Raw genomic sequence first — 22,038 nt, forward strand, 5'->3', positions numbered from 1 at the left:
ACATCTCCAATCTTTTATATTTTGCTGTAAGAAATTGGGAAGAACTAAGCCCCTCCTCCAACACTTTGCTTAGAAATTTCTGCATTTGATTTCATCGCTCATAGTCTGTAGCTTCCACAAAATACTAGACTACAGTTCAGCCAAATTCTTGAGGATCATCTTTCCTCTGGTCTCCAACACACAATAGATTAGATAGGTAGATGGATGGATGGATGGATGGATGGATGGATGGATGGATGGATGGTGGGTGGATGGATGGATGAGTGGATGGATGAGTGGATGGATGGGTGGATGGATGGGTGGATGGTGGGTGGGTGGGTGGATGGATGAGTAGATGGATGGGTGGATGGTGGATGGGCAGATGTATGGATAGATAGAGTAGATGGAGGGAGGATGAATGGATGGGTGGGTGGGTGGATGGATAGATGGATAGGTAGGTAGGTAGGTAGGTAGGTAGATGATGTAGATAGATGATAGAGATAGACAGACAGACATAGATTTGGTTGTAAGGAACATACTTGTGTAACTATAAGGAACAAGAATTCTCAAGATCTATAGTCATCATATTGGACCTTTTTGGTATAATTCAAACCCAAAAGTTGACAGACTTCAAGCTCAATAAAAGCTAGTTTCAGTCAAAGTCAGAGATGAAAAAAAAAATCAATGTCTTGACTCAAGCAATAATTACCCGTGAGGAATTCTCTCATGAGTTTGGATTTTTGTTTGTTTGGTTGTTTTTTTCTGTTATTTGTTTTGGGGGTTTTGTTGTTGTTTTCTGAAGCTCTTCAGTTGATTAGTTGAGGCCCAACCACAGTAGGGAGATCAAAACATTTTATTCAATCTACTTATTCAAATATTAATCTTACCCAGAAATATCTTCACCAAAACACACACACACACACACACACACACACACACACACACACACACACACACACACCAAGTCCACCAACCTGGAGCTGGGCTATATCACCGAGCTACATCTACAGCCCCAGAATGATATTCCACCAAGTGCTGATAACCTCTGGCCCAGTCAAGTTAATAAATACTGACCCTCAGGACATGACCTCTGTATTCAGCAGCATCTACAGGTTTCCAGAAACAACTCTAGAGGAAATTTTAAGCAGCTTCAGACTGGGCAAAGACGTAAGAAAAACAGCTGATCAATTTAGCATTACTAACAGTGACTTGTATCAGTTAATTTACAAACTAACAGTAATCAGGGGGATGAAGTGTGGGAATAGAGATCTTCCCCCTCCCCGTTTATATTTCCTTCCCCTTGATTACTTCATCTGTTGTTGCACAGATGTAGCAGAGCTTTGTGAGAGGAGTCAAACTTGGACACTGCTGAAGGTGTAACAATGTTACATTAACAGATTCCTACTGTGCTCCAGACACACCTCTCACTTTTAGTTCTCTGTTCGTCTTTTACAGCGCCTGACGCTGCTGCACCTCCCACGTAGTCTGCTTGTTACCCTCCCCCTACCTGATCGGGTAGGTCTTGCTTGTTTACAGAGCAGAAATTCCCCAGTGAAACCAGTACACTGGAAATGGGCAGTGGATGGAGGTGTCTGTCTTGGAAAAACATGTCCTGTCTCCTGTGTGTTGCTTTTCACTGCCGATGTTCATCGGTGCCATGTTCATTAGCAAAACCAAATACCAGAGCAGACGGCATTTTCTTCTAGAAGCCAGAACAGGGGAGGATATTGTTTTGGTCTTGCTTCTCACTTGCCCTCTGACCTTACCTACATCACTTAATTTCACAGTGACTCAGTTTCTCATTCTGTAAAGTAAAAGTTATACCCGTCCCACCCTGGGTTGAGGGATTTTAATGACAGATTCGAGTAAAAGGATTATGAAGACATTTAGAAGATGCAGGTGCAAATTCAGGGATAATTATGGGGGTTTTTTGTTGTAAAATACAGAAACCACCCTCTTCTCTGTGTGACAGACAGTTTTTCTTTATGTTCCCACTAGCTCATCTTTATGCCCACATCATCAGAGTACAGAACAAACTTCTTGCTAATTATAGGATGATATATGTCCGACATATACTCGGGAAATACTAATGCCCTTAGTTTGTGTTGCAGAGCATAGGAAGCAAACCCTGGTCTCCGTTGGTCAGTGTCATGGGGAGTCCATTTACCGTGTCTTAAAAATAAAAATCAGCTATGAACTTTTAGTGTGGAATTAGAACCACAATCAAAAATACAACACAGGGTGGGAGGAGGGAATTGTGTCTTAGAAATCCCTGAGTCAGGGGCCTGGGGAGACGTCTGAGCACCGGAGCTCCATCCCCAACCCACGTAACAGCCTGGAAGCAGTACTGTGCATCTGTAATCCCAGCACCCCTGTGGACGACAGGAGACCAAGACAGGAGAATTATCCAAGAGCTAGCGGGCCAGCAGCCTGGTGGACACAGTCACAGAAATAAGAGAGAGAGCCTTTAAAATGAGGCAGAAAGATAAGGACACCAAATGCCCTTTGACCTCCACATACACATGTGCATGCCCTGCATTCAAATATACATCACATACTCATTCACATGCAAGTACACCACACCTATAGACCATGCATATACACATCCACAGACAGAATATACATAAACATACTACACATACAATACACAAACACATATGTCCCATATACTCACAGAAGGAAGGAAGCAAGAAAGGAAAGATAGATGGATGGAGGATGGATGGATGGATGGGCGGACGGACAGATGGACAGGCAGTCAGACAGACAAAAGAGAAAGAAGCTTAGATATGTCAGAATCCCAGCCTCAGGATTCAGAAGATGAGAAATCTTTTGGGAAACGAAGCCTAACTGACATTTCTGCCCTGGGGCACAGGCACTTCTTTGGCTGCAGACCACCTTAGCTGCCTCATATTCTCCACGTCCTAAAACTTCACATGAACGTACGGCAGAGGCCAAGTGAGCCAGTGTGAAATGATCTCCCTAAGGCTTGTCACCTAGATGCACCAACATTAGCCTTTGGTTTCTGCTTGTCTGATTTGTTTTTCTTCCCACGTATTTTGATTCACTGATAATTTTTTTAACTTTTTTTTTTTTTTTTTTTTTGCTTTTCTTTTTTCTAACCATGGCTACAAATGTACTTGAACACGCTGTACTGGAAAGACTCCTCCACCCCTGTGAGAGACGCAGTTAAAGAGGGCAGAGCCTGTTTCTGGTGGATTGGCTGTTTAGATACATTTATTCTTCCTTTTCTCCACTAAAGGAAAATTATGCGGGGAGGTGGGGGTGGGGCAAGCATAGCATAAACAGTGGCAGTTCAAATCCCACCCCCAAGCTAGGACTCATTTTCTCCTCTTTGAAGCTCCAAGATAAACCTCTCATCTTGACTTCTGTTTTCTGTCAGTTAATCTGACATATGTCACACTGATTAAAAACAGCCCAGGAGGGTAAAAACAGGACATCATGGGGCAGGGAGGTTACTGTTTTTATCTTGATAAGTTAATACGATAATAAGAGCTGGACTCGAAGGGAGCAAGGAAAAAATATCAGACTGGACATAGCCAGCAAACCTGAACGGGGCCATGAGAGGAGAGAGAGGACAGAGAGTGAAAGAGAAAGAAGAGAGAGAGACACGAGAAAGAAGACCAAAAGAGAATGAAGAGAGCCAAGAAAGCTCATGGCCAAAATGGCAGGTAAGAATGAGAAGCTGGAACCGCTAGGCTGCATGGCTTTAGGGCAGGAGGCGTGGCAAGAGAAGTGGTGGGAGGAGCCACAGGTACCGAGCGATCCTAGAAAGACCTATGATGTGTTTTTGGCATGCTAATTGACACAGCAGTTAGCCATTTATTTCTTTGGGACCTGACAACAAACTGTGACATTTCACCTTTTTTCCCCACCAGATAACACAGCGGCTCCCACCGAGGAGACACTCAGCTACTAACACTTGCTAGTTGAATGAGTGGATGGAGAGAAACATTTAAAGGTATTATCGGACAAGGATTCAGGATGCCATTGATCCCAAGTATAACTGGCTATCATTCAACAGCGGCAGTTCCGCCTGGATGTTCAGTTCTTCCACTCAGTTGTTAACTGCTAGGCAGATACATAGCCTCTCCTGTGAGATTGGGGCACTTCCTGTCAGCAGGGTGGGGTATGTGTTAGAGTTCTGGGCTGTAATACAATATTAATACAGAATTCTGGAGCTTCGGAAGAGACAAAACCAATGCCCCTAGTCAAGACTGTCTCTGGAAACCAAAGTAGCATTGCAAACAGTCTCTAGGAGGACATTTCATGCTGTCCCAACCATCTTGCATATTTAAAAGTATTTATTGATGCATATATTAAGGCGCTGATATAATTAAGGAATAAAAAATATTTTTGAAAAATAGAAATACACTAAATCTTCTCAATCAATTTAGCACATTTGAAAGATGTGCAAAAAAAATATTCCAGTGTAGGAAAGTTCCGTTAACGTTTTCTTGTCATCTCAGACTTTCCCATTTTGGGTCAAAACTAAAGGAAGGAAGGTCTGCGGTAATTACAGTCTAACCAAGAGAAAAAACGGGCCCCAGATCATACAAGGAAGCTTGACCCAAAGAGGAAGAAAGCCTTTGGCTTGGTAAAACTGAACCGCCAGAATTTAACCGACTGGCCCTCCCTCAAAGCAGGCAGCTCACACGCGCAGGAAACAAAAAGCTAGAGGAGTGCTGGGGGCTAAGAGGCTTTCAGAGGCTCCTGTTGCTAGGAAACCGCTTCCTCCTAGTTCACCGGCAGCTAACCCACGCTATTCAGAGGTCCCTAGAACAATCTTTCTTAGGCTTCACCAGCAGTAGGAAGGGGAAAGAACAGATCTCAAGCTCAGATGTCAGGGTTGTACAAGCCAAGCTTAGGTTTTTCCAGCAGATGTCAAAGAGCTAAGGGCACAGGGATGGAACGAGAAATAAATGGGTGTCTTGTTTTTCTGAAGTCAGGAGACTGACCTTCACCTACCTGAGTGTGCCAGCTTCAGACAGCAACGCTGTCTCACGCAACTTTACTAGCAGCTCCTTGAGATGAGTTTTACATCTTCAGATCCTCACAACTCCAACCTTGCTGCTCATTCGTAGCTGCCCAAAGTCCAGGTATCGAACCTCTCCATCCATTAAGACACACCAGGACCTGCTCGGTTTTGAGTTGGGGGCCCGGATGGAGATGAAAATACAAAGATGAGATCTTTCCTTCCTGAGGTCTCCAGATCTTTTGGAAAAGCTGTCCTTGGAGCATCCAAGTCATCCCTCCTTCAGGGCAGCTGTGACTACACAAAATGGGTCCTCGAGGCTGTCTTTTGAAGTTCCTTCATAGGAGGAGGAAGGTCATTAGACCTTTGCCTAAGATTCTATCCATTCCTTCTACACAACCCATCAAGCTGCACATGACAGACTGGGTGTGGGGGAGTTCCTTCTATACAGCTATGGGGAAGCCATCATACGTGCTGAGGTGAGATTTGGGGAAGGATGCAGCTGTTTGGGGGTTACCCATTTTATACGTAACCCCTTACACATGCAAGTAAACCCAATAAATTGATTGGACTTCGAGGGGTGGAATCATTACTTTGGTCCATCGCTGGTCCCCTGTCTTGATTGAGCAGACCTTTGTTCAAATCTCCCCCAGGGACGGTTCACAAAACAAAGACCTATATAAGGGCACAGTTAGGATCCATTTGTCTCCCAGTAGCAGTAGCAAGAAGCAGAGGGGTAGATGAGGTGGTAAGTTTCAGTTTGGGTTTCTTACAAACAAGGTAACAGTGCAAAAAGACAGGCAGCAGTTGGCGTTACTGCTTTCTGGTTATAAGAAAGCAAGATGTCTACCCTTTTCCTCCTTCATCTTCAACACATGGGTTCATCCTTAGGAGGTCCTGACACAGTCCCACCTGGCTGACAAGGAGGAGAATGTGTGTCCCCTGGAGGCAGCATTCCAGAACCCTCACTGTAGTAGACGCTATAGTTAAAGGCTTTCTAAGAACACCATAAAATCTATTTAAGAGTTATAAAATTAGGCATATCTGGATATTCTTTCTTTTTTTCCCCAGTTTAAGCTTACAGAACCTCTTTACCAGGAGCTTGGAACATTCGGCGTTAGTTCATTTCTAACTCCTGTGCTTACTTGAAAGCAGCACTCACCGTGTACTTACCCTGCTGGCAGCTAAAAGTCATAAAGGTGAGCATGTGTCGAGAACACTCATTTCCTCTGCTGTTCAAGGCCGGGCCTCGCTCACTGTTTGCATTCTGTAGTTAATGTCACAGCTCCAGAATTAAACCTTACTTTTTCTCCTAATGTGAAATGCGTTTTTTGGTTCATGTTTTTTTGCTATGTTGCTCTGTTATGATATGGTATGTTTTGATATGGTATGTTAAGTCGCTATGTATTTCGGAATAGCCTATGCTCATAGGAAAAATGAAAATAGTATTGAAGATCAAACGAGCCACATTCCCTTGCTCGTTGGGCATCAATCAAAATTTAGGAAAGGTTGGCTGGTTGTAAGTGGTAGGAACTGTAAAGAAAATGTCTGGCATTTTTGGTGCATTAGAGAGTCCTCCAGCTGTGAAAATTCAAGTGCCAGTGTGGTTCTTCTCTCAATAACCAACATTTTATTGGCTGCATCTTCCGTGTTTTCTCACAGCCATTTCTTGTACTTGGCGAGACTGCCTCTAAGCTAGAGAAGCCATATTAAAATCCCTGTATCGGGATCTACTTAGAGAGGGGCAAATGAAGACATGTCTTAACAACTTGAGCTTACTTACCATTCGCCTGCCCCGTTCTACAAAGGTGGTAGGAATGTAGTTTTATAGCCGAGGCTGACCGCACACAATGATATCAGTATTCTACAGTATTCAGTGATACCATAGAATCTGGCTTGGACCTTCAAGTCTGAGCCTAAGATCTTTAGGGCTAAGTGAACAGCAATGTGGATAGGAATTAGAATAGGCAAAACCTGGACCCAAGCAGGTCAGTGATACTCCAGGCAGTGGTGGTGAATGCCTTTAGTCCCAGCGTTTGCAAGGCAGGGGCAGGTAGATCTCTGAGAGCTTGCGGCCAGCCTGGGCTACAGAGGGAGTTCCAGGACAGCTCAGGCTTCACAGAGAGACCCTGCCTTGACAAATGAAAATGGCTTGAGTCTGAAGGAACAATAACCTGGAAAGCTGGGCTGAGGCACGGTTGGATGGCAGGGGAGGCTGCTTGCTGGGTGTGTTCAGGAACCTGGGTTTGATCCATGGCTCCACGATTTAATAACAAAGACTAGAAAGCACTTGCAATCGATAGGAGAAATTCTGCAGTCACTCAGTAAGACTGAAACGGAGGTTAAGTGTAAAACAAGAAGTCAACATGATGTTGGAAGTTTGAAGCCAGAATCTGTGCTCGCACCATGAATGGAAGTTTCATAGCCAGAGAGAAAAGGGCAAGTTTGGGGGGGAGGGCATCTATTAAATGCCTTTGTGTCTACCAGATGTAAAATTATGTCCTGATAAAGTCAGAGTTAAACAGCTATTCAAGTCCATCAAAGCTTTTTTTTTTTTTTTTTTTTTTTTGGTTCTTTTTTTTCGGAGCTGGGGACCAAACCCAGGGCCTTCCACTGAGCCAAATCCCCGACCCGAGTCCATCAAAGCTAAGCGGAAAAGCGATATCTCACTTAATTTTATCTTCATCAAAGCATGACTTTGTGTGTCCAGAGACGGTTCCAAGAACTCACTGGACCTCAGGGTTCCCTCTTCATGGGGGAAACTACCAGGCGCAGCTTTCTAAACAGCACCAGACCTAAGGTCTCTGCTGATAACTTCACTAAATCAGAGGAGAATAAAACTAACCTTCTTCTTGACAAGGCACTGATGAAACATTATTAAATCTGTCTAGAACACATACTGGTTTTGAAGAGCAGTAGAAAGGACAAGAGTTAAAATGGCTTTGAACGTAACCAGGCCTGGGATGGGTCCTAGTTTCAGCCTGTTCTTGCTACGGGACCTTGGATAGAAGGGCTTTTAAAGCTTGGCTTATCTGCAAGAGAGAAATAAAATACCTCTACTAGAGCTAATAAGAGGACTAGATGACCACTCTACCAGAGCCATTTAGCAAGGAGCTGCACACATCCTAAGTACTCCAGGAGTGCTTTAGCTATTGTTACTATTGTAGTTTGGAGACTGCCGTGAGCACCTCGTGTGCAGTCACAATAGATCAGTTGTGACAATATGATCCTGCATGTGCTAAAGATCAGCTTGGTATCTGGACCAGACGACTTGAGGATACCATCAAGGGGCTAGCTGAAGAAGTTGTAGTCGCTTCATATAATTCATAGAATTATCCACTTTCTTTATGTCTTTCTAAGTCATTGGAAGAAACCACCTCTGTGAAAAGAATCCATACAGAAACTGTTATGAAAGTTTATATAAAGATTGGAAAACATGATCTTTAAAGTTGCCAAGAGTGATGCCTTTAAATGGACATAACATCAAGTAAGTGAACCCAATGGCCCTGTCTCTTCATCCGACACTGAGCAAAGACTCTGCAAACGCTTAGGGAATGCACAGACGAATTACATATGTGACCAAACGGACAGATACCCCTGTATTTACAACTAAGGCAAACATTAGAAGCAGGCTTTGGTAAAATGGACCCCAGCTTGTTGAGTCTTTGATTCCATAGTTTGGAGAAAGCCAAGAGCAGTTCGTCCCTTTTGTCTACTTCTCCTTAGATCAATCAACAAGCTGAAATTTTCCACGATTCCTATACACACACTGGAATCACAAAACTCCATCTACAGGGTACCAGGCACAATGCCAGATGGGAGAGTTTTCTCCTGAGGTAATTTAACCTCATCAGCCTTTCCAGCAAGAACAGCGGCAAGCAACTGTCACCCCAGTGCTCTCAGGAGTGCGCAGTAGCCCTGATGACAGCTATTGGGCCATCATGAAAGAGCTGGGTATGGCCAATGGTCCAGCCGCACCACCCAGGACACGATTACACATCTTAGCGGTATTGTAGACTTGTGAAAACTTTCATAACCTGATTTCCATTACTGAAACCAGGAGGAGCCTTTAAGGAGTACAGTATTAGCACCCCATACCAAGTAACACACAACTGCAGGAAGCTCGGGGCAATTGTGCAAAGATCTCAGGCTTAGGTAAGCACTCACAGGCTAGGTGCTAGCATTTCCTCTCCTGTTTCCATAGCAACCGCCCTATACTAGCTTCTCAGATCCTCCGATACCAGACAAAGCAGAAACTTTTAAAGGGGTGAAAACACATGACGTGGTTCACCAGACAGACAGGAAAGTTTCTTCTTGCCTGAAAATGCTGTGGCCTCTCATTTCTGTCTCTTCCTCGGTTCCTATTTCCCTTCGCATCCTAGGTCCCTAAGCCTGGAGCTTCAGATGCCCTCGGGGGCGTGGCAGGAGACAGAGGGACAGCTAGGAATACAGCAATACTGATGTTTTCTTTAAGAACACAAACCTGTTTCCCTTCTTACAGTTTCTGTAGAAACTGGAGCCTGGAAACTGGACTTTTCTTTTTTCATGGAGATTTCAAGATTTTTATGGTTAGGAACTTCTCTTTTTTAAGACTACAAGCCAAACAAAAATCTACTGTTAAATGAACGTGCCAGGGGGGTCAGTCATGTTAGTAAGGGTCTCTTTTGGGGATTTCAGAATTATTTTCTGTTTCCTGTGTGGCTATGAGGTCTGTAAACACACATTTCCTGTACTTAGGAGTTATGGCCAGGAACTGTTAATTTGCTAACAGGAAAGCATTACTTCAGAACGGGCCTTAACACTCTGCTGGGTTTTATGTCCTCTTTCAACGTTAGTAGGAGGGATAAAAAGCCAGAGCTGTTCCTTCCCAAGCTGGTTTTTGGCTGATTGTTTTTTCCTCAAGAAAAGTTTACCAGAGCCAATGAGCAACTGAGATGAATACGGGGGACAGGTTCAGTACTGGGGACAGGTTTAGGACTGGGGGATAGGTTTAATACTCAAAATTAAATGACACCATGATTCGAATGTATCCTGTGTCAGATCAAGCATATTCAAACTGTTGCCATATTTTGACTCAGTTTGAATTCTAGAGTCCACCTCTTCAGCCAGTTCTTCTCTCTACCTGATCTAACCAACTGTCTCTCTTCCCCTGTTCAGTAAGTGTTCTTTCTCTCTCTCCTGGACCCTGCTATATCTGCCAGGATACCCACTACTTGGGCATCTCCCTACTATAGCCTCCAGAGCCCCCTGCATGGGCTGCTCTCTACTTATTAAGACACCTATCCTCCTCTCTCTCTCTCTCTCTCTCTCTCTCTCTCTCTCTCTCTCTCTCTCTCTCTGTGTGTGTGTGTGTGTGTGTGTGTGTGTGTGTTATGCTCTCCCTCCCTTTTCCCAAAAGCCTTTCCCAGTCCACTTCTTCAGCTGTTTTCTCCTCTACCTGCTCTAACCACTCGTTTCTCCTACTATACTAGGTAAGTGTCACCACAGAACTGCCCTACTGTTACTATAAAAGCCACAAAGGTATCCCAGAATGCTTCTCTCACCCTTCTGGGACCCTGTCATGTAGACATAGACACCTCTCCTCTGTGATATGGGACATTTCTCTCGGTCAAGTTTCTCAGTCAACTTGAGGACACCCTGAATTGAAATTCTTTCACCGGGACACTTACTTACCCCTCTGCTCCACCATAGTCTCTCTCAGCTCCTTCCAGGAACTTCCTCACTTCCCCCTAAGAGCTGCCTGCTAAGTTCTACAGCTTCTCTCTGTGCTCTGGGGCCTATACTGCAACCCCCTCCTGGTCTCCACCTCAGACACATTCACAGCTCCCTCCTGGAGTTTCTGTCTCCCTTAAGCCCTCCTATCTTGGATTCCTCCCTCAGGCAGAACTCCTATACCCTTTTTCCCTCTAAGCTCCCTTCTGGAAACCCCACTGCTTCTCTATGTCCCTGTGGTCTCTACAATATTGGAGCCCTTCATTGGTGGAGTTTCTACCCACCACCCCTGTCCCTCTTGTCTCTGAGCTCCCTCCTGGAAGTCCTGCAGCTTCTCTATGTCCTCCTGAGTCTCTGAGATGTTGGAACCATCTTTAGGGTGAAGTTCCTGCTTGAGACCTTGTTCCTCAAGGTCCATCATGGTCCCTATTCTCTCTCATTCCAGTCCCTCTTGAAGCTTTGAGGAATCTTCCCTAGAGAGGAATTTATTTTGCAACACTTTCTCCTTAGATCAAGAGCTCAGAAACTTATTAAAACCTTGCTGTGTTACTGCAAATGGCATGGCCTCCATAAAGTTCAGTGGCCAAAACTGGCTCACTTGATGTCTGAATTCCCTCGTGTGGTAACCACCTCTGCCACTGCATAAATGATCCCCAAATCCTTATCTAAACTTTCCCTGCTCCACATTTCCAAAAATCTCTTATCTCTGAGGTTTTCCAACTTTTCACTCCTGAAAATCTTTTATCTCTACGATTTCTCTACATTCTGCTCTCAAGAAATCTTTAAGACTATTGCGCAAACAGTTTTTATCTTAGATTTACAAGTTCTGGGTATGGTTTAAAAAAATCTATAAAATCTATAACAAAATTTGGCTTAAAACTTATAGCAAAAGGCTTATAGTTAAAAACCTATACATATGTAATTTTAATTTGCTACAACATTCTATATATGCGATCCAACTTTTGCTTAGAATATACTGCATATATAACTTGGATTTATCTCTTGTTTAAAAAATAGATCTACGAGGAAAGTAGATGTGTCAAGTAGCAGTCACGCACCTCACTTCCATCTTGGCTGATGGCCTCATCAAAAGGGGAGCAACCATGTGACTGGCAGCCATCTTTGCTAAGGTTAAAGAGCTCATGCCGTGTGACCTCACCGCCATCTTTGTTAAGATGACCACGGGCATAAAGCAACTAAAGGAACAGCTGTAAAACTTCTTAATCTGACTAAGCCCTCTACTTAGCACCTTACCTCCTTTTCAAACTAAGGAAACAACAACAAGTCTGCAAAATATCCTGTATGAGAATGGATTTTCGTGACTAAATATAATCAGGGTTTATAAATTCTCAAGGTTACAAAAGCCTAAAGCTGCCTTGGAGATGCACATCTAACTACTTATGCCTTCGCCAACTGTGTTGGACACCAGGCTTCTGGGAATTTTAGATAAGAAACAACAGACGTTTGATAGATGATACATGCTCGATAAACAGAGCTTATAAATTCCGGAGGTAAACTCAGGTTAGCAGTAATGATTTAAAGATCCATGTCTACCCTCCTGGTCTTTGCTAACTTTGCTAAGCATTAGCTACTTTGATACTCATAGAAGAAACTGTGGTATTCTGTAACGGTGTACTATAAAAGGATCAGAAAACTGATTGTATTTATGGTTTAAAATTTTATTTTGATGCTAAAGGGTCTTCAGTAAAACCTTCAACTCAATTTTGAGGCTCAAAGCTACTGACTTGTAGTGAACTGTTAAAGATAATCAAAGCATGCAAGTTACCTCATAGAGGGTCGAATTCTTTAATGTCCTCAGAACTCTTCTTAAAGTCACGCTAAGTTCAAATGTAACTCATTTATAAAGACAAGCTTTCTTTAGCCTCCTGTATGTATTTTCAAGGTTAAGCCTAAAGCTAGTAACTAAAAACAAAGTTTGTTTAGCTCGGATATACTTAACAGACTGTGTTCCTCAAACTCTCCAGAGATCTGCTGAGTAAGGCACTTAAAGTATTTAACGAGAAAAAGTTTCCCATGATAGACATTTCAGCTCCTGGTGGCAACCCTGTCTCCAAACTAAGACTGAGGGGCACGGACAAATACACCTGGATTGTGGTAACGCTAACCAATGGGCTAAACCGCCCCATGACTCACCTGCCATCATCAGGTACTGGCCCAAACTGTGGACAAACAGGACGCTTTCAGGTTGACTGCCTTACTCTGCCTGACTAAGGCAGGTCAATTTTTCCCAAGTTTCTTCCCCACAGGAAAATCTTTGAGAGCTGCTCCGTCTGGCCGCCAAAGGCCAAAGCTATCCTGCACAACAGTTGAAGACGCTGAGGCAGCCAAAGACCAACAAACGACCCCAGTGAAGCCATCTAGACCACCATGAGCCTAGTGTAACCGTCCAAGTAGCAGAACGTCTATCATTGTAGTTGATCTATAATTGATATATAAGCTGTTTGGATGACAGGTCCTGCTATAATTTATCCTTCTCAGATCTCTGATGATATTGACTCTCTAACTGAACCTTTATATGTGGCAGCAGGCAAATCAGCTCCTCCCGCAACGATGCAGCTGCCTGGTTTCTCCACTGGAGAAAGACAAACAGTGTACCTTGATGGCAGAGTGTACTCTGAGACAAAACAAAACAAAACAAAACCTGAGAAGGACAAATTTCAAAGTAACTTTTTACTGCTCCTTTGTTTAAACTTTAAAACATAAATGAACTTGTTTTCACAACAACTGCTCTCTGTAATCAAGCACCTTTGTCTCTTAGTAAAATATATATATTATATATATATATATATAATATATATATTATATATATATAAATTCCACTCTGGCCCCTTGTTATTCTCCCAACCGTAAGGCCATACAGAATTAATGAGAACTACAACTTATAGTCTATAATAACGTATAGTTATTATACTTATAAGAATAATTAATTTATCTCAGCGGCGCTTGGTTCCAGTGTGGCACCGCACCACATTAGCCTGGTAATCTTCTAGCCCCAGTGGTCTCTGCTCCCATTGCTAGTCACCCTCGCCAGCCCTCCTGGCCAGCCGGAAACTATGGTCCCAGCTACCTGGTAATATCAAGACTCAACAAACTAACCCAACAATCAGATTTATGTGTTAAATTCTCAATCTACGATACATCCACAGAATAAATTCACTGCCAGTTAGTAAAGATAGAAACCCCCACCTAGACAAGATAAAATTGACCTAGACCACCTGGATCGGAATCATCTTCCTCCATTGTCTACATCTTGATTCCCCTTGCTCCTCCTCCTCCTTCCTAGACTTTCCCCGCCTACCCTCCCTCTTCATCCAATGATAGGTTGGACCCGCCTTGTTGCATAATGACATCATCCTACATCCTTCCCAGGCACTGAAAATGACTCCCCAGTTTCTGCAGGAAGTAGTTACAGAATCCATTATGTTGCTTCTTATCATCCACAAATGCCCAGAATATTAAGTCTTTTTTTTTTTTTTTTCTCGGAGCTGGGGACCGAACCCAGGGCCTTGTGCTTGCTAGGCAAGCGCTCTACCACTGAGCTAAATCCCCAACCCCCAGAATATTAAGTCTTAAACTCATGCTCCTATGCTACCTATGGCTCCGCCCAGCACTTCTCACTCCACCCCCCTACCCTAAGCCCCTCCCTCCCGGGTGCTGGGCTTTTTGCTTCCCCTCCTCCAGCTTGTCCCCTCTGTAGTTCAGCCATTTTGGCTATGCCGTGCCAGTCTCTTGCCTGGGGCCACCTCTCTTGCTCAGCAGCTCCTCTCTTTTTCTCCCTCCCCTTCTCTCCTCTCTTGGCCTGATTTAGTCTGCCAGCCATGATCAGCCTGGACTCTTCCTTCTGCCTTCTTTCTCCCCCATACCGACAATAGAAATCGTCTCTATAATTTAGGAATAGGCATGGCTTCTTCCCTTTATTTAATTTTTGCATTCGGTAGTCACGAATTTTAATTATACAAATTAGTAGTTCTCACTATGTTGTTTTTATATATGCTGGTTTTGAATGTGTGTGTATATGGCGAGTGTGCGCACGCGCACACTTGCACGGGAGCTCATGCATAATATGTATGCAGAGGCTAGAATCAATGTCAGGAATCTTCCAGTATCTTCCTCTGTACTCTGCTTTATCTTTAAGGCAGGGTCTCTCACTGATCCTCGTTGTTTAACACCTAGGAATCCTTCTATCCTGTTCTCAACCCTGGTGCTGGCATCACCCGGGTGGGCTATCACACTAACTTGCCATGCACCCCTTGTGTGCCTGATGCCTTCAGAGGTCAAACGAGGGTGTTGGATACCCTGGAATTGGAGTTACAGGCAGTCGTGAGCACCCGAGGGTATTACAATACCTTTTGTTGTCCTGATGTAATTGTCTCCAAGGCTTATAGCCTCAGTCTGCTAACCTAGGCCTAGTCCTGGAAGCATCTACCCTCTGTACAATCTAATCTAGGCCCAGAATGGCCTCAGCTTCTGAGACCTGCTGCTGAATAAGCTCACCCTTCCTAGTTCTTTCTGAACTCTGGCTGGCTGGATCAACTCAGCTGTCCTGGCTCAAACTCCCCTCCAAGCTGACTGATTCAGTCTGGTTTCTCTCTGCTTCTCCTGAATTGTTCTGCCTGGCCTCTTACTAACTTTGGCAGTGTGTTCTAATCTTCAAGCTTCTTCTCATTCTCTGGTTTGTTCTCTCTCTGAAAGCCATTGCTGAACAACTGACCCAATCAAACTGCCTCCTTCCTCTCTCCCTTTTTCTCTACTGCTTCCTTAAATAGTTTCCCTTTCCTCTGTCTTCCCATGAGAGTTGGACCCATCCTATTCTGTCAAAAATGTCTCAGATCCATCACTTTGTCCGCCACTCAGCTAGACATCACCTTCAAACATGGGTGCTTCCTTCTACAAACTAACTTTACCTTCATTGTTTGGGACTGAGCCACACCATAGCTGGAATCAGGTTTTCCCAGTAAATATCTCTAAATTCACTGTGACTAAACATCCTGTAACAGATGGGGATGCTTGGATCAAACTGTGCCAGCACTCTTAACCACTGAGCCACCTGTGCAGCCTCGCCACCCTAGCTTTTACATGGATGTTAGGGATCTGAACTCTGATCCTCATGGCTAATTGGCCATTCCTCTAACTGTTTAAATCATTTTTACACTTATTTATATTGTATATGTTATCTAAGTCAGACTGTTCTATCAATGCTTTCAAATATGATACAGTTGTGTTTAACCCTTGAGGATCCTCAGAGGACCCACTCCTTTTAGGTTCTCCAGGAGCCGACCACAAGACAGGGGTATTGACCAGAGCAGCTGAGGTAGGAGTTGCCAAGGGTAGGGATAAGATGGGTAAGGGGAAGAATTGCAAGGGAGTTGTATCCACCCAGCTACTCCTAAGGGTGACATGGCTTCACTCTGCTGGGAAAACTGGGAGCCAGTGTAGAACATGCTATACCATCCTCTTCAGAAGGGGAAACACTGGCATATTCATTCATTCATTCATTCATTCATTCATTCACTAAGCCCCACTAGAGATTGATGAGAGGCTCTTCCCAGAGGGGGACACTTCCAAGACAAGTAGGAAGAGACTATGCAATGGCATACAGATGCTAGAAGCAGGGCGATACACTGACAAGAAGGGAACACGGGCAGTGGTGATGGCTGGCCACACTCCCAAACTTCGTTGTCTGCCAGTGCTATATTGAGGGCTCTGGGGAAACAGCAAGGACCAGTCTGAATCCCCCTGTGCAGCCACCCAGGAGACAGGGCTGCTGACCCACCTTCAGACACTGAAACATCTGGTAAGTTGTCCTAGCTGCAAAGTCTAGTGGAAACAGAGGAATAAGTGAGCTGACATGAATGGCACGAATGTACCTGTAACCCAAAACGTAGGAGGTGGTGGAAGCAGGAGGATCAGGAGTTCAGGGTCACCTTCAGCTGCATAGCAAGTTCAGCCTTTTATGAGGACTTGTCTAAACAAGAAGAAGAGGAAGAGGAGGAGGAAGAAGAGAAGGAGGAAGAGGAGGAGGAGGGGAGAAGGAGGGGGAGGAGGAGGAAAAAGAAAGAAAGAAAAAGAAAGGGAGAGAAGAGAGGTAGAGAACATGTGGACTTCACAAGGCATCTCTAAAGACATAATTTTAATGTCTATGCAGGGTCAAGAGTAACCAGCAAAAACAACGGCATCGATGATAATCTCTGAGATTTCTATCTTAGACATTCACTCTGTCGCCAGCTAGAACTTCTAGATGATTTCTACTCTCTGCATCTTGAGAATGGGAAGAAAGAAACTCTACAAAGAGAGAGCTGGTTAGGGTTCAAACCCATACACAGGGAAGTGAGAAGGGAAGTGGGCAGGGCTTATGGGTTCTTCCAAGAGAAGCTCAGAGAGCTTGACTTCCGATTTTGTATGCAAATGTCACCTTCACAGCACTTCCTCCTTGCAAAGAGACCACATGCAGTTTGAAGCACACAAATAAGATATTTTGGAGGGTAAAACTGGGGTCTGGAGAGGGCACACTGGGCAAAAGTACTTCCTTAAGTAACACTGGAAACCCAAACTTCATCTCTGAATTTGGAAGGAGAGAAGCAATTCACAAAGTTGTCCTCTGACCTCCACATATGCACTCTTGCACACCCGACTAAATATATACAGTATGCAAAGGAACAAAATAATCATAATTAAAAAATCTAAACTAGCATAGGGACAGATTTTGTGACATTAAAATTTCAGGCAATTCAGCTCTACATATTACCATACTGAATATTTCAGTCTAGATGACAATATACCTTGTAGGTAAACATCTGGAAAGTTTCATCCCTCCGCTCTCACTGTGTTAGAAGACACAGAGAATGTAGAGCCATAAGAAACAGAGACAGCAAGGTATCTTCCCCTGGACACAATGTCAACCTCAGCTGAGGCCAAAGTGGAACCTGTCAGCCCGTGTAGATCATTAGTCAGCCAACAGCAGGTCAGACGGGAAACTGCTGAATGCACAGGTCTAAGCCGACGCCTTGTGTTTATTATTCTTTGGCACTTTCCTATGCATGAACAATTAATGAATTTTCTGAATGAAGGAAATCTAGTGTGTGTGCACAAGTTGCCATCTTGGTGAACTTGATGGGTGACCTTATCACTTTTTTAAGTTCAGGGTAGCTGAAGAGGGTGCTAAGAGCTTCAAAACCCTGTGCCACTCACTGGCTGACTCCCTTCTGGATGCAAAACCGGCAGTAGGCTGGACACAGATTCCGGATCATTTAAAGCAAGCAAAGAGATCTCTTTCCATCCCAGACCCTGAAGGGAACATTGCTGCCTTCTCCCTTAGAGCACGTTACTCTGTTCTCTGGTAACCTGAGAAATAGTTCCTCTTTGTCTAAGGTGATTGCAGCCCGTGTAGAAGACACCAAGCAATAAACAACAACAACAACAATAATAATAAACAACGAAACCAATTCTCTTTGATTTCCTATCAATATTTGACAATACAGGATCAATAGTAAATTCAAGAACTTATGAACTAGGTCAGAGTTCATGGCCTCTTGCCACATTTCACTTCCTTAAGACTGATTCCTCTTCCTACCTTTTCAGGAAGAGAGTATGGGGCAGTGAAATCCAATCTCTAGTATGTGAAACAAAGAACAAAGGTGAATGGTTTGATATGTAGGTTAGAAGGTTAGATGATTAATAGCTTTTTTCCCCTCCACTCACTTGTTGAGATGGTTCAATGCAGAACCCAGAGCCTAGGCACCACTGAGTTACACCCCCAAGTCCTTGTTAAGACATATATAACGGCGCTCAGGAAACCAGTCTTTGTTCGTCATCCACGAACCACGACCATTTTGTTTGTTGTTTGTTTTTCCTAGTAAAAGGCCTCACAGAGACTATCAGAAACTGTCGTCGGTTTAAAAGCACGGGAAGAAAGGAAACTAGAGATACAGGAAACATTTTCGGCTTCCTGAAGGCTCGATCCAGTCTGACTCAGCTTTGACATCCCGCGGAACGCCCTGAGTAAATTCTTGTTTACCAAATCCCCAAATGAGCAACCGGCCTTTACATCACAGAGCTTAGCTCTGAATGACTCAGGCCCTCACTCACAATTCATTGAGTTCTTACGCATTCCAGGCATTGTGTGGGAAGCGGAAGGACAACAACAAACAGGAGATAAACTAATAGTTTAAGAGCCTAGACAAACGTCCCTCAGCCAAATACCTACTGAGCACCTGCTAAGACCTACGCAGGTTTCATTCCGGATGTTCGGCGCGAGTTAGCTCTCCGCCCAACAGTTACCTAGCAACAGCCTGGCTCACCATATTAAAGAACTGTCTCTCTCTCCCTCACTCCCTCCCCCTTCCCCTCCCCCTCCCCTTTCTCCCCATTCCCTTCCCTCCCCTCCCTCCTTCTCCCCCTGATTGTTAGGAATGAAGGAGAGATTGCGGTTCCCCTGAAGATAGCCTAGAAAAGCCCGGGGAGAACACAGTGCTGGTGTGCCCTGAGGTCACACTCCGTGCCAACCTAAGAGTCTCATGAAGGGAAGAAGGAGTGTGGGGGCCAGATTTCCCCTGAAAGTCACCTCTAATCCAGTAAAACCTTTTGTAAAAGATTCGCCCAATCCTCCCTCCTAGTCCTGGGGGATTAACACCAGGGCCCTGCACACACAAGAGCTCATGTTAAGCAGCAGGTCCACTGCTACTAAGCTATAACCTCCCCGCTCCCCCTTTACCTCTTTTAAAACTTGGTCTCAGTAAGTTGCCCGGCTGCCCTTGAACTCACCCTGTAGCCTATGTATGTAGCTTTTGAACTTGAGTTTATATTTCCTCAGGCTCCCAATTAGCTGGAGTCACAGATCACAGAACCTCGGAAGACTCTGGGTGGGTGATACTCAAATTATTCGTGCCCTCAAAGGGCATGTGTGGTTAAGGTAGCTTATTTAAACTGTGCTACACTGAAATAGAAAAGCTCGGCTGGGGAGGTGGCTTCACGGGCGTGAGGAAAGACTGAGTAGGTAAAGTGTTGGCTACACACATGTGGAAGACAAGAGTTCAGACCCGAAGCTCACATGTAAACAGAAGGCCTCTCTGTGCACTAGAGAAGCAGAGACAAGGGAACCGTAGAGCAACCTGTCTAGCCTGACCAGTCAAGCCCTGCCTCACTGTATAAGTAGGAGAGTCTTTGAGGAAGCCACTCACGGCCATCCTCCAGGCTCCACATATACCAAACATATACATGTAAATATACATGCACACAGATACACAGATATATACAGTGAGTGTATGCACACGCATGTGCACACAGAGAGAGAGAGAGAGACAGGGAGGGAGGGAGGGAGGGAGGGAGAGAGAGAGAGAGAGAGAGAGAGAGAGAGAGAGAGAGAGAAGTGGGAGCAAGAGAGAGGAAAGGGGAGTGAAAAAGAGAACCTGACATTTTATTTGTGAGCAAACATGTTTAGCTGGCTTAACCAAGGCAGAAGGCCTGACTCTAACCGCTGCCCAGATGGCCCTCCCCCGGGGATGACTTCACGTATGGAAAAACCAGTTTCTGCTCTGCCAAACCCTGCTCTCACTTCCTCACAGGAGTTACAAAAAAACTCAGGGGTTTATCTCCTTGTGCTCACTGTGACCATTTTCAGTTGGAGAATTTTAACCGGTCAGGGTTTGTTACTTCGCACTTAAGTAACCTACAAACCACAGGAAATGAAACCGTGCCTAAACTGTGTCACCCAGACAATTCTGAAAACTTGCTGGACCCCAATCAGCCCCCCAGGGACCCTCGGCAAAAAGAGGGTGAACTAGTAAACCTTCATGTAGCTCTAAGTTACAGGGTTGACCCTAAGAGTCTTCTTAACACTGACCTGAAATAGTCAAAGACTGGATAAAAGTTTAATTCAGTAAGTAAATCTCTCTCTCTCTCTCTCTCTCTCTCTCTCTCTCTCCCTCTCTGTCTCTCTCTCCCTCTCTGTCTCTCTCTGTCTCTGTCTCTCTGTCTCTGTGTCTCATCTCTCTCGTGTGTGTGTGTGTGTGTGTGTGTGTGTGTGTGTGTGTGTGTGTGTGTGTGTGTGTTTGTTCAATACAGGCTTTCAAATTCACAGACCTCTAACCCCCTCTGCCTCCTGAGTGCTAGGTTAGAGGTGTGACAGATGACTCAATGGTTTAGAACGCTTACTGCTCATGGACCTGAGATCAGTTCCCAGTGCCCACATGGGTATTCACAAATACCTGTAACCCCAGTTCAAAAGGATCTAGCGCCTTCTTCTCACCTCTGCAGGCTCCTACACACAGGGAGGGCACATGCATATATGCAGGCACGCACACATGCACCGAATAAATACATGCATACATCCAAAGAGGTGCTTTCTAAAACAGAATGTAAAACGGCCAGAGAGGACTCAGAGAAAGGAACACATTCTGTGGACAGGCTAATCGGAGAGGAAACACCCCTGGGAAAGTGTTGTGTTAATTCTATGGATAAACTTGACCAAGCCCAAGGTGCACAGGCTAATTTTAGATGTTTACATCAGGGTGTTTCCAGACGGTGAGCTTTAGAGAGGGGGGCTCCCAGTCAAGAAGTCCGCCTGTGAAGCGGGAAAAATCATCTCTGCCTTAGAGAGCCAGAATAAAAACGAGAGATGGACATTTTTACTATATTAATCCTGCCAATCCATGAGCATGGGAGATCTTTCCATCTTCTGAGGTCTTCTTCAATTTCTTTCCTCAGTGTCTTGAAGTTCTTATTGTACAGATCTTTTACTTGCTTGGTTAAAGTCACACCGAGGTACTTTATATTATTTGGGTCTATTATGAAGGGTGTCGTTTCCCTAATTTCTTTCTCGGCTTGTTTCTCTTTTGTATAGAGGAAGGCAACGGATTTATTTGAGTTAATTTTATACCCAGCCACTTTGCTGAAGTTGTTTATCAGCTTTAGTAGTTCTCTGGTGGAACTTTTGGGATCACTTAAATATACTATCATGTCATCTGCAAATAGTGATATTTTGACCTCTTCTTTTCTGATCTGTATCCCCTTGATCTCCTTTTGTTGTCTGATTGCTCTGGCTAGAACTTCAAGAACTATATTGAATAAGTAGGGAGAGAGTGGGCAGCCTTGTCTAGTCCCTGATTTTAGTGGGATTGCTTCAAGTTTCTCTCCATTTAGTTTAATATTAGCAACTGGTTTGCTGTATATGGCTTTTACTATGTTTAGGTATGGGCCTTGAATTCCTATTCTTTCCAGGACTTTTATCATGAAGGGGTGTTGAATTTTGTCAAATGCTTTCTCAGCATCTAATGAAATGATCATGTGGTTCTGTTCTTTCAGTTTGTTTATATAATGGATCACGTTGATGGTTTTCC

At 44.2% G+C, this 22,038-nt stretch overlaps 1 protein-coding gene across 3 annotated transcripts in view; it reads right to left on the reverse strand.

The window, feature by feature from the left end:
- Positions 1-22,038, reverse strand: part of Fam107b (family with sequence similarity 107, member B) — a 206,108-nt gene that overhangs the window by 99,348 nt on the left and 84,722 nt on the right. Inside the window, exon 1 of one of the 3 annotated variants that reach the window (XM_087591381.1) lies at positions 19,466-19,518. The gene's annotated coding sequence lies outside the window, so the exon portion shown is untranslated. 3 annotated transcript variants of the gene reach the window in all.

Source organism: Rattus norvegicus, chromosome 17, assembly GCF_021556685.1.
Source record: "Rattus norvegicus strain SHRSP/BbbUtx chromosome 17, alternate assembly SHRSP_T2T, whole genome shotgun sequence".
NCBI lineage: Eukaryota > Metazoa > Chordata > Mammalia > Rodentia > Muridae > Rattus > Rattus norvegicus.